At 43.9% G+C, this 13,077-nt stretch overlaps 1 protein-coding gene across 1 annotated transcript in view; it reads left to right on the forward strand.

Moving 5' to 3' along the window:
- CDC42SE1 (CDC42 small effector 1) overlaps positions 1-6,282 on the forward strand; it is a 39,340-nt gene extending 33,058 nt beyond the window's left edge. The window contains exon 5 of the mRNA XM_066609061.1: positions 2,230-6,282. The gene's annotated coding sequence lies outside the window, so the exon portion shown is untranslated. The remainder of the gene's footprint in view (positions 1-2,229) is intronic.
- The last annotated feature ends 6,795 nt before the right edge of the window (positions 6,283-13,077 follow it).

The raw sequence follows: 13,077 nt of genomic DNA on the forward strand, positions 1-13,077 counted from the left end.
AGGCAGTATTATAATAGTTATATTCTTGTACATGGGGGGCAGTATTATAGTAGTTATAGTCTTGTACATAGGAGCAGTATTATAGTAGTTATATTCTTGTACATAGGAGGCAGTATTATAATAGTTATATTCTTGTACATAGGAGGCAGTATTATAGTAGTTATATTCTTGTACATAGAGGCAGTATTATAGTAGTTATATTCTTGTACATAGGAGGCAGTATTATAGTAGTTATATTCTTGTACATAGGGAGCAGTATTATAGTAGTTATAGTCTTGTACATAGGAGGCAGTATTATAGTAGTTACATTCTTGTACATAGGGGGGCAGTATTATAGTAGTTATATTCTTATACATAGGAGGCAGTATTATAGTAGTTATATTCTTGTACATAGGGGGCAGTATTATAGTAGGTATATTCTTGTACATAGAGGACAGTATTATAGTAGTTATATCCTTGTACATAGGAGGCAGGATTATAGTAGTTATATTCTTGTACATAGGAGGCAGTATTATAATAGTTATATTCTTGTACATGGGGGGCAGTATTATAGTAGTTATAGTCTTGTACATAGGAGCAGTATTATAGTAGTTATATTCTTGTACATAGGAGGCAGTATTATAATAGTTATATTCTTGTACATAGGAGGCAGTATTATAGTAGTTATATTCTTGTACATAGGAGGCAGTATTATAGTAGTTATATTCTTGTACATAGGAGGCAGTATTATAGTAGTTATATTCTTGTACATAGGAGGCAGTATTATAGTAGTTATATTCTTGTACATAGGGGGCAGTATTATAGTAGTTATAGTCTTGTACATAGGAGGCAGTATTATAGTAGTTACATTCTTGTACATAGGGGGGCAGTATTATAGTAGTTATATTCTTATACATAGGAGGCAGTATTATAGTAGTTATATTCTTGTACATAGGGGGCAGTATTATAGTAGTTATAGTCTTGTACATAGGAGGCAGTATTATAGTAGTTACATTCTTGTACATAGGGGGGCAGTATTATAGTAGTTATATTCTTATACATAGGAGGCAGTATTATAGCAGCTATATTCTTGTACATAGGGAGCAGTATTATAGTAGTTATATCCTTGTACATAGGAGGCAGGATTATAGTAGTTATATTCTTGTACATAGGGGACAGTATTATAGTATTTATATTCTTGTACATAGGGGACAGTATTATAGTATTTATATTCTTGTACATAGGGGGCAGTATTATAGTAGTTATATTCTTGTACATAGGAGGCAGTATTATAGTAGATATATTCTTGTACATAGGAGGCAGTATTATAGTAGTTATATTCTTGTACATAGGGGGGCAGTATTATAGTAGTTATATTCTTGTACATAGGGGCAGTATTATAGTAGTTATATTCTTGTACATAGGAGACAGTATTATAGTAGTTATATTCTGGTACATAGGGGGCAGTATTATAGTAGTTATATTCTTGTACATAGGGGGCAGTATTATAGTAGGTATATTCTTGTACATAGAGGACAGTATTATAGTAGTTATATCCTTGTACATAGGAGGCAGGATTATAGTAGTTATATTCTTGTACATAGGAGGCAGTATTATAGTAGTTATATTCTTGTACATGGGGGCAGTATTATATTAGTTATAGCCATATTGTTGCAGTAGCTGTATTATTTGCTATGTCATACATCGTACATTACTCAGTAAGTCCATTTTTAAGAGTGCACAACTCTTTTAGCTTATTAGTAAGGACGTTCCGCAGCCTCTCATGCTCCGTATAGACATATAAACTCTTTATTAATCAGCTGCATCTTTTTGAATATTAATAAATAAGAGCTTCTGCTTGAATTGCAGAGAATTCCTAATTTTGTTTTGGTTTGTATTTGTAATTGACTTAGATTAAATACCTTGTAATTAGTGAACCCTTAATATGTCTAAATGGATTAACATTCCATTTCTGATGACAATATGTTAGGTTCACCACAGGCAGAGAATAATAATTTCTTGCAGTGTAGCGCCATCTTCTGGAACTTTGTAATATCTAAATTTTGCATAGAATATCATGTCTTCATTAACTTTTACCTTCAAGTTCTTTAAATAGTTTTTTTTCTTCTTGGAGGCTTTATAAAGACCTCGATTTAACTCTTCAAAAATATTTTTAAACATTTCCAAAATTGTCAAACTGCTAAAAATACCTCACAAAAAATAGTCATTTTTGTCTTTTTATCATTTCAGGGATTGAGCACATTTTAAAGAGCCATCACGAGGAGCAGGAACAAAGCACAGCGCTGCAATCACTGGATAAATTATTCGATCTTCCAAACTAAATGATTTTTTTTTTTTTTTTTACCTTGGTAACATTTTTTGGAGGACTGATAAAGAAATATCTGAAGAATGTGCAATATTTTTCTAGAATGTTATAAATATGTAATAGTTGTTTTTTTTTTGTCTTTCGCCGAGATTCCTGCTGTATGAGTACTGCCGCAGATCAGCTCTATTTTATATATATTTTTTATGAGCGTCTGAAATGATTGAAGCGACGCCAGATTGTGAAATTGAGAGCGCTTCATAGACAGAATGTACAATCAAGCTACATTCCAACGTATTTCACACCTGATAAACCAGTCCATAAAATATTCCAGATATTCCCATTATCTTACATGTTGTATAGTATTCCATAGAATCAGCATTTGAGAGCGAAGGATGTGTCTGTTGTATTTCATTACACTCATGAGAAAATTGACAAAGTATCAAACTTTCTTTCTGTTGCTTTGTCTTCTTCCATCCTATCAGACGTTCCCCACTGTTAGAGTCACAGAGGGTTCTCTGCACTGCTGAAACCGCAAATACATGGAAATCATCGCAGGAAGAAAGACGATACAAGACGAAAATCTATTGGAATAGTACAAGCAGGCCGGTCTTACTACCTCTACATCACGGTGCGAGGTCCTGGCCCGTTACTAGTAGGTGCTACTCTGGTCCTCGGAGTCCCTTCCTTCCTCGTGGGCACCATGTAGTAGATATGAACTAACTCCATCTGAATTTTTGGTTTTCTAGTTTAAAAAAAAAAAAATAACTTTCAACATTTAAGCTTTTTAGTATTAAGTGAGAATGCGCTTTTTTTATGTATGTGTTAAAAATGTGTAAAAGTGGCTTAATGGAGACTCTAATGAAGTTTCGACGGTTGTAAGAACGAGCATTGGATATTTTATCATTAATATTTTGTCTTCTTTTCAGTTGTTTTTAATAACCCAGACCTCGTAAATTAGGGAGGACCTGCCACGTTCTCGGACTGGCTGTATGGCCACAGCTCCTTGCTATATCTCGGTTTTTCGTTGGTTCTAACCCCCCATCCTCGCCGTTCTCGTGTACAGAGTTCCATTTGGCGCCCTGCCTCTGCCAAGTGGGAGGTCTCCACCATTCACTGCCAATCACATCGGATGTCATCCATCACTTATTGAACATGAGCAGTTGAGACCACCCACTTGACAGAGTTAGGCATAGACTGTAATGATGCTTTCACATGGGCGGCATTAGCTTGCAGGAGGCACCACAAGCTGCGGTAAATTAGGCACTGAAATCTGCAGGACTAACAGCGCAATTTGATGCTGAATTGAAAAGGGCTTAAATGTCCCTATATTTCCGTATCAAAATCTACAGTTAGTCCTTAGGCCTCATGTCCACGGGGAAAATCAGGCCCGCTACGGATTCTCCATGGAGAACCCATAGCGGGTCCCTCCTGCCCCGCGGACATGAGGTATTAAAAAAGAATTAACTCACCTCTCGCCCGCTCCGGATCTTCTCTCCGTCGCGGCCGGATCTTCTTTCTTTGGCCCGGCGGATGCGCAGGGCACGTCGGTGGCGTGCCGTGCACATGCGCCGGCCCGAAGAGAAAATATCCGGCTGCGACGGAGAGATGATGAAGCCGCGGCGAAAGGAAGATCCGGAGCAGGTGAGTAAATTCCGCTTTTGGTCTCCCGCGGATCCGGACGGCTTCCATAGGTTTCAATAGAAGCCCGCGGGGGACCCGCACGAAAATGGAGCATGGTCCAGATTTTTTCATGCTCCATTTTTTTTTTAAATCACTTTTATTGACCATCCGCGGGTATTTATCTACCCGCGGGTGGTCAATGCATCCCTATGGGGTGCGGATCCGCGGGCGGGAGAAGCGTTAAAATCCGCTGCGGATTTTAATTCTTCTTTTGCCCGTGGACATGAGGCCTTAGGATTCTGATGTGGAGTTCCATAGCGGCAGAATAAGTTGGGAGTCTTGGTGCAGATTGTGGGCTAACTGCTGACTGTAAGAAAGCACCCTAGAGAAAAGCTGCGAGACAGCTGGGGCTATGGCTGCCAAGTTATTTAGCTGACCCGAGGACATGTCCAATCCCTTTGCCAAATGATATTATTGTTCAACTAAGTTGGTAAAAGGAACGGGACTAAAGAATGTATTTATCACTACGTGAAATTACCTGACCGATGTGTCAAACATTTAAAGGGGGAGCGGCCGTCTCTCCCGACACGTCTGTTCTAGTAAGTAAATGTATTTCACCTAAAATATCATTTCTGGAGCCTCTTCTCTTGGTACTTTCTTTTTGTGCTCTTCCACTGTTACTCTTCCTAGAAATGTCTGAATAAATTGGCAACTGGGTGTCTAGTTGAGGGTGAAGTCCCTACCCTGTGATACAGTCAGCATCAACTGAACACCCAGTTGCCAATTTATTCATACTTTTCTGGGAGGAAGAACGGCACAACACGGAGCTCTGAGGAAAGAAGCTCCGGAATAGTTATATTACGGGGAATCATAGGATATGGATAAGAAAAAGCCCGAACTAGCCCTATATCTCACTACTGCTGTGCTATATTGAATAGGAAGCTGTGGATGCACTACACGATGGCACAGCACACGGGCCGTGGAAACTGGATTTCAGGTTTGTGCTGTGGTCCCTCTTAGACATGGAGAGTAAAACCCAATTGCAAAGTTGAAGAGCAGAAATCGACTTTCCTCGTTCCTCTACTTACCGTTGGACCGCCGTTATGGCTGAAGTAAGAAAAGTATACTGGAAGTGGCCTCCTTCTGCTACAATAGGGACAGATCACCCAGGAAGGCATCTACCGTCTGCAGGAGATTTAGAGACAGGTCAACATTGAGAGTACCTGGAATGAACAGAGCTCCAACGAGGCGATCACGCCAAATTTCAACACAAATGAGCATTGTCTTCTGATTGGGTCGCGCTCTTACTAATAACTTGTATTACACCTGCACTGAATTGGCGCTTCGCTGTTCACCAACATGGTCCCGAAAGGGTAGCATCAGCCCTGGACGGCACGCCAACTGGTCCATGCATGTATTGTAGGAGGCCAATTCCAGTACGCTGTCCTTACCTCAGTCCTAGCAGCGGTCCTACGGGACTCAGAGGAAAGAGGAAAGCGGATTCCTGCTTCTCACCTGCTGCTCCTCATCTTTACAATCGTGTTTTACTCTCCACCTCTTACAGGGGCCACAACACAAAACTGAAATGCCAGTTCTGGGGCCCCCAAGAGCCCATTGGCCGTACCATCATGTAGGTCATCTATGCCTTCCTGTTACGCTATTATTTCTATATAGGATATGTATCAGTAGTGAGATACAGCGCTGGATCCGGCTTTTTGACTCCACCCTGTATATTAAACCAGCAGCCGGACAGGAGAGCGGACGCGTCAGCTTTTTAAAGTTTGTTTGGGTATTTTTTTTATTGCTCTGATAATCTATCCAAAGTTTGTCCTTACGAGCCGCCGGACGGACGGAGTCCCAGGAGTCCAATGTTTTATGACTTTTTTGTTTTTTTAGATCTATATACACAACCTTCCATCCCTATCTGCTTAGCTTTGGCCGATATGTACTGCACGTTACAAGCCCGCCGCGCCGTGAACGCACTCCAGTGTTTCTACAATAACAGCTAGACAATTGCATAAGCGCAATTAAAAATAGTAACGAGAGATTAAAAAAAAATGCCAATTTTTATAAAGTAGGTTATCAGTCGTCACGCCTAGTTAGATGAAACCTTCTCTGCTTTTATACAAACATCGTAGACCGTTCATGGGCAGCTGGTCTGCTAATATGTGATTACACAGAATAGCGGGACTGTTCTGATAGAAGTTTTTTTTGCATTGATGAATCCTGATTGGCTCTATTTAATTGGATGTATGCCTCCCTTCTGATGTTGACCCCCTGTCACTGTATAGAGAGCTGTTGTTCCTAGTTCTGCTGTAAATTGAGATCTCTGCACAATAAATGCAATTTATCAAAAAGTGTGATACGTTTTTGTGTGGGGAAAATATTGTTCTAGTCTACTAATGCGAGGGGAAGACCCGTGCCATATCGCTTCTCGTTAGAACACACACGGAATATTGGGGACAGTTTTTAGCAGCGGTATTCAAGAAGTACATATCAGAGCGTGTCGGGTACAAAGGGGGCAACTGAAGTTATAAAGGGAATGGGCGGACAGCAATACGTAGAGAGGTCATCCAAATTGGGATTATTTAGTTTAGTGGGCGACCTAATGACTATGTATTGATATATCAGGGGTTAGTACAGAGATCTCTCCCATCATCCATACCCAGGACTGTAACAAGGGGGCGCTCTAATAACTATGTATAGATATGAAGGGACAATACAGAGATCTCTCCCATCATCCATACCCAGGACTGTCACAAGGGGGCGCTCTAATAACTATGTATAGATATGTTAGGGGACAATACAGAGATCTCTCCCATCATCTATTATACCCAGGAGTGTAACAAGGGGGCACTCTAATAACTATGTATAGATATATCAAGGGACAATACAGAGATCTCTCCCATCATCTATTATACCCAGGACTGTAACAAGGGGGCGCTCTAATAACTATGTATAGATATATCAGCGGTCAGTACAGAGATCTCTCTCATCATCCATACCCAGGACTGTAACAAGGGGGCGCTCTAATAACTATGTATAGATATATCAGCGGTCAGTACAAGGATCTCTCTCGTCATCCATACCCAGGAATCTCGTCCACACGGAACGGCAAAGCCAGCTTTGTCGCACGGATTTGTTCCTTTTATTTTTTCCGTTATGGCCGCGCTCTCCTCTATGGCAGCGCCGGCCATAACATAAAAGCGTACGGCCAAGCCGCTCCAAACCCCGCGGCTAAGTGCCCCGGGTTTTGAAGCAGCACTTTCCAGGAGGAAATCTTGTGGGTTTTCGCTGCGGCCAAACCGCAAGATTTCCGCCGGGAATACACAGTGTGGGAACCCAGCCTTAGAGGTCAGTACAGAGATCTCTCCCATCATCTATTTATGCCCAGGACTGTAACAAGGGGGGCTCTAATAACTATATAAGGGGACAATACAGAGATCACTCCCATCTATTGTACCCAGGACTGTAGTGGGGGGCGCACTAATAACTATGTATAGATATAGCCAGGGACAATACAGAGATCTCTCCCATCATCCATACCCAGGACTGTAATAAGGGGGTTCTCTAATAACTCTAAATATATCAGAGGTCAGTACAGAGATCTCTCCGATCATCCATACCCAGGACTGTAACAAGGGGCGCTCTAATAACTATGTATAGATATATCAGGGGACAGTACAGAGATCTCCCTCATCAACCTTTTTATACCCAGGACTGTAACAAGGGGCGCTCTAATAACTATGTATAGATATATCAGGGGACAGTACAGAGATCTCCCTCATCAACCTTTTTATACCCAGGACTGTAACAAGGGGGCGCTCTAATAACTATGTGTAGATATACCAGGGGTCAGTACAAAGATCACTTCCATCATCTATTTATACCCAGGACTGTGGACTGTGACATGGGGTGCTTAATAACTATGTATAGATATATCAGGGGACAATACAGAGATCTCTCCCATTGCAACACCCCAGAGGGGTGACCCTGGGCACCTGGCTAACGTGAAGAGCTGGGAGGGATAAGTGCTGTCTTGTCATGGTGGCATTTACCAGGCTCTGGTACCTGAGGGATGACACATAGCCAGAGCAGGATCGCAGGCTAGCTTCGACACTGCTATAGCAGGGAGCAGCAATAAATCAGATGGGGGGAGTAGTAGTCCAATCACTCGTGACGCCACTGTTCCAACACACTTATTCTATGCAGCTGAGTAATAAACACGGAGACTTATGTGTAGTACCTCGGGTCCCTAGGAACGCTTGGGGCCCGGTGTAACTTTTACTTGAATAATAAACTTGAATAACAGGTAATCCAAGTACAATTCACTTTCAGCAGTTACAGGCTCTAGCTCAGGTGTAGGGAGGATACACAGGATGAATACGACCCTACGATCCACGTTATCTGTATGTCACCGATCCTGGATTGGGAGCGCTCCAGAGGGGGAAGGGGGGTAGGGGTCACTCTGCAGACACGCTGGCAAACAATTATTAAAGAAAGGCTTAGCCAATATATAACCCGCACGGCAGATGCGTGGGTGTCTCAATAGAGTACCTCTGTGCGGTGATCCTAATTACGGACAGACGCACAGGAAAAGCCTGTGGTGTGAACCGGTCCCTGTTTTAGAAGCTGGGGTAGTTCGCTCTCTCTCTCTGTTGTAGAGACTCACTGCTTTCACATCCACATTCCAAATGCTACGGGATGTTACTTTTCTTCTTCCATTTTCACCTACATGGAAGCTAAAGGTGCTTCCATGCGACTCTGTATTAGCACTCTCAGGTAGACAAGATGGAAGAACTCTTTCCACTCTTAGTCTCTCTTATTTATAACCTCACTAATATCACATGAAAAGATAAACTGACACATTTACAGGCATGCAATAATTTTATTTGAGTTAACCCTACAGACGCTGGAGCTGTGCAACACACATACAGAAAAAGACAAGACAGCTTTGCGCATTTACATAGGACAAAACATGTATGACATTTATGGAGGGGACCGGAATGGTGTTCTGGGCCACTACACCATCATTTACTTATTTCCAGGACGGTAACAAGGGGGCGCTCTAATAACTATGTATGGATATATCAGGGGACACTACAGAGATCTGATGATAGTGAATACAATAACAGAGTACAAGAGGGTCCTGGGCGCCTTTCTTGAGTGTTACAATGTTATATGTTAAATCACTGATGACTCAGAACGGTCGGTGATCCGGGGATTATTCCGATTGGAGTCGGGAAGGAATTTTTCTCCCTTGAGGCTGGCTTCAGATGGCCGAGAGAATCGCACAAGATTTGGGTGTTGCGAGACTCAAATCTCGCACAAATATGAACCCTGTTCTTTTGAATGGGGTCATACATATGAGTGATGTTTTCCTGCATGGCACCATGATGCTATTCAGGAAAAAAAAACCGCAGCATGTTCCATCTTTGGGCGTGCTCTCGCATTGCACTGCCCATTGTTCTCAATGGGGCCGGCAGTAGCATTGCATCATGTGCTGGGAGCAGGCGGTGCAATGCGAGGTCTCCCATTGAAAGCAATGGGAGAAATCTATGATCCTCTGCTGTGGCTGTGACAGCCCAGCCGGAGGTCCTGCATCCCCACAGAGATGCAAGGCTGCACACGAAATTGCTTTGTATCCTTAGGAATTTCATATGGATGGCGAGCGTAATATGGGAGCCCGATTCACGGCTCCATATCGCACTTGTCCGAGTGAGAATAATTGGCTTCTACCTCATTGGGGTATTTTTTTATTTTTTTGCGTCCTCTGGATCAATATTGGGGGGTAATAGGCATGGACAGAGGGTAGACTAAAATACCATGTTACTATGGAATTAGTGATAAAAAAATAGAGGTGTGGTAATAGGCGGGAGGTATATCTGCTCTAGGTTTCTACTCTGTGTAGAGCAAGAGGGAGAGCTGACCTGCTGGCTAACTAAGTAAGCCAGTGGGTGGATATATTAGGAACAAGAAGACCAGGTGTGTACGGCCGCAGTCCTTAAAGGGTTTTCTGGACCTCTTGGGGCCCTTGAGGACTGGAGTTGTACACCCCTGAGTTAGACAGACCAATAGCTGCTCTAAGGCTGCCTGTCCATGGGCGTTGCGGTATTCCGCGATGGAGCCGGCGCCTGGGACCAGGAGCCAGCAGCTCTGTGGCTCACCATGGAGAATCGCAGCAATTTTCAGCATGCTGCGATTTGCTGCCCGCGAGCGGAGAATCCCTATGATTCTCCGCTCGTGGACTGGGGGGCTGCGCTTTCCATACCAATGCTATAGAAAGCGTGAACTGCGTTCCCCGCGGCGGGATTATCATCGCAGGGAACGCAATGCAAATACGCCCTTGGACAGACAGCCTAATGGGGACACAGAAGCTGTTCTAGCTGGGGACACAGAAGCTGCTCTAGCTGGGGACACAGAAGCTGCTCTGTGTAAATCAAACACAAGATCCGTAAGGTTGCTAAGTTTATTGCTTTTTGTAGCGGGCAGGGAGAGGCCCTCCAGCTGATATTGAGGCATACTCTGCATTAGGTCAGTCCCAAACGACTGGATAGGAATTGTGGATTCCGCAAGCATTTCATTTGCTGTAATACGCGGTCCAATTAAATCCATTGGATTATACAATCATTAGCAGATCGGAATTGCGTAATCTGCTTGCGGAAAACAGAGCGCAGCTTTTTCTATTTTACTGCGCATATCCGCGACACAGAGCCAATTGTTCTCTATAGTCATGGATATACCCGCAGCCCATTTGCAATTACATTTCGGATGGGCTGACGACGCATGAAATATAAACAAACAAACAAAAAAAAGGTGTACCGCGCATGACCGCCTGCATGAGTGCGCAGTACATTACCCAGCTGTACGCAAGGTCACGGCTGGCCTCCCAGCTGTAATCCGCTGCTGTCCTGCTCAGGCAGGGCTAACAAGTGGATTAGTATTGCGGATTCTGCGATAGCATTCTGCGCGGACAAGCCTTGGTAAAATGTGGGCATTGACAGGCATGCATGTTTGTGCACAATTGTGGATGGGAATTGTGATTCCATAAGCGGAAGAAAAATCCACGTGGACGGCCTCCCATTGATGTCAATGTAGGCGTTTGACCCGCAGCCCATGGGTATTTGTGTCATTGCTAAGTGGCAGCGCGGGAAATACAAGTAAACAAAAAAAACAACTTTACTACGCATGACCTCCTGCGAGCCTCCGCGGTCATCTGCTGTACAGTTAAGGGAGGTGCGCAGGGTCACCAACCCCAGCTCACAGCTGGAATCCGCTGCCAGCCTCTCGCATGCAGAATCCGCTTTTACACGGGACGACAGTTGGGTAAACAACTGCATAAGCGCTGATGTGAGCACTAAGGTCGTCAGCGCTCGTGCAAAGTGTTTATGCAGAAAGACTTCACCACTGGATCGCGGACTTCTCGCACATTCACCTCCTATGTGAAGCGCTGAGTAGGGAGCGTTTACACGAGATAAGAAGCCAGCGATCCAGCTTAACCTGTGAACGAAAAGGAACCGCTCAGACAACCGCTCGATCGCAGCGTTTTTTAGCGCCGTGATTTTTTGAGCAGTGTCTGTTCTATACCCATAGCAGCCACTTTGGTATTCAGCTATTCTTGCTTTCTGGCTGTTGGCAATGTAGTGGCCCGAAATATGTGGCCCCTCCATAATAGTCATACATGTCATGTCTTCAGTATGGATGCACTGTGCAGATTGTCTTGCTCTAATTATGTGTATTGCACAGCTGCAGCATGTAAGAGCCCCTATCCACGAGCGATGATTTGCCAGCGGTAAAACGCCCACGAATCACCCTGTCTGAAGCTTTCCATAGCGTTGCTATGAAAAGTGCAGGGCATTCATCCACGAGCGTAGAATCATAGGGATTCTCCTCTTGCGGGATCTAAATCGCATCATGCCGCGATTCTCCGCGGTGAGCCTATCTGTCAAATAGGCTCAGCGCAGAGAGCTATTAGCTCTCCCTGCTCCCAGGCGGCGGCTCCCGCGGGATATCGCTACACCCGTGGAAAGGCAGCCTAAGAGGTTAATGTCTGAGAATGGCTGGGATATGTCTGGAAAATGTAACAAATTGTCTTGTCACGTGATGTGCTAATATAAATGGGATTGCAAGGAGTGAGTCTGGGTTAGTCCATTTTCTTCTGGGTTCCTAGAGAGAGAGTGGCAGCCACATGGGGGTACCTTCAACCGTCATGTGGTCAAGGGTTGGAAGCTGAGGAGAGGTATCCTGACGCTCCTATCCCAGGAACCCCCTTTGAGGAGTGAGAAAAGAGGAGTCAGCCGTGCAGCAGTTAAGATACTAATTCTCAAGTGAGTGTCTGCAGAGTATTGTGTCCCCCCTCCGGTGTTATCCTGTATTCCGGAGTGTATGTCTCCAGGAGCGGAGTCATACTGTAGGCCCGGTTTCATCCCGTGTCCTCCTCTCTGACCGTCTGCTAAACTGTCTTTTCTGCACTGGCGTGTAAGGCTGTATCTTTCAAACAAGAAGTATAGTTTCCAGTCACTGCCCGTTCCCGGTGATTGAATTTCAACGTTAATCGTGTGTGGACTTCATTATTTCTACCGGCGGGTAATCAACGTTGGCATCACCAGTGACAACTTCTACGGTCCACTACACATCTATACTGGTAACTGCTGTCCCAGCGTTGCCTGGAAGAGGCCTAGCTGTGCCTTGGCCAAGGTTCTGTGTGTCCTTCCGGGAAGGAGTCTGGTAAGAGCCACCGTGATAAGTGCCATCTCTACCCCGCCAGCTCCTCAGCGTGGGCCTTGTGTCTTGGTCACTGCAGCAATAGACCTCACTGCCACTTTTTATCTTTTATACACACGGTTCCTTTCATTAACCCCTTAGTGACGAAGCCTGTTTGCGCCTTAGTGACGGAGCCAAATTTTGGAACTCTGACATGCGTCACTTGACATATCATAACTCCGTAAAGGTTTTGCATATCCAAGTGATTCTCACATTGTTTTTTCACCACATGTTGTACTTCATTTAGGTGGTAAAAATAGACCAATAGAACTTGTGTATATTTACTAAAAGTTCCAATATTGGGAAAATTTTGAAAAAATTGTCATTTTTTTCACATTTTCAACTGTAATATGTCAAATATGTGCAAACATACTGTACACATTTTTGCT

This window comes from Eleutherodactylus coqui, chromosome 6, assembly GCF_035609145.1.
Source record: "Eleutherodactylus coqui strain aEleCoq1 chromosome 6, aEleCoq1.hap1, whole genome shotgun sequence".
Classification (NCBI taxonomy): domain Eukaryota; kingdom Metazoa; phylum Chordata; class Amphibia; order Anura; family Eleutherodactylidae; genus Eleutherodactylus; species Eleutherodactylus coqui.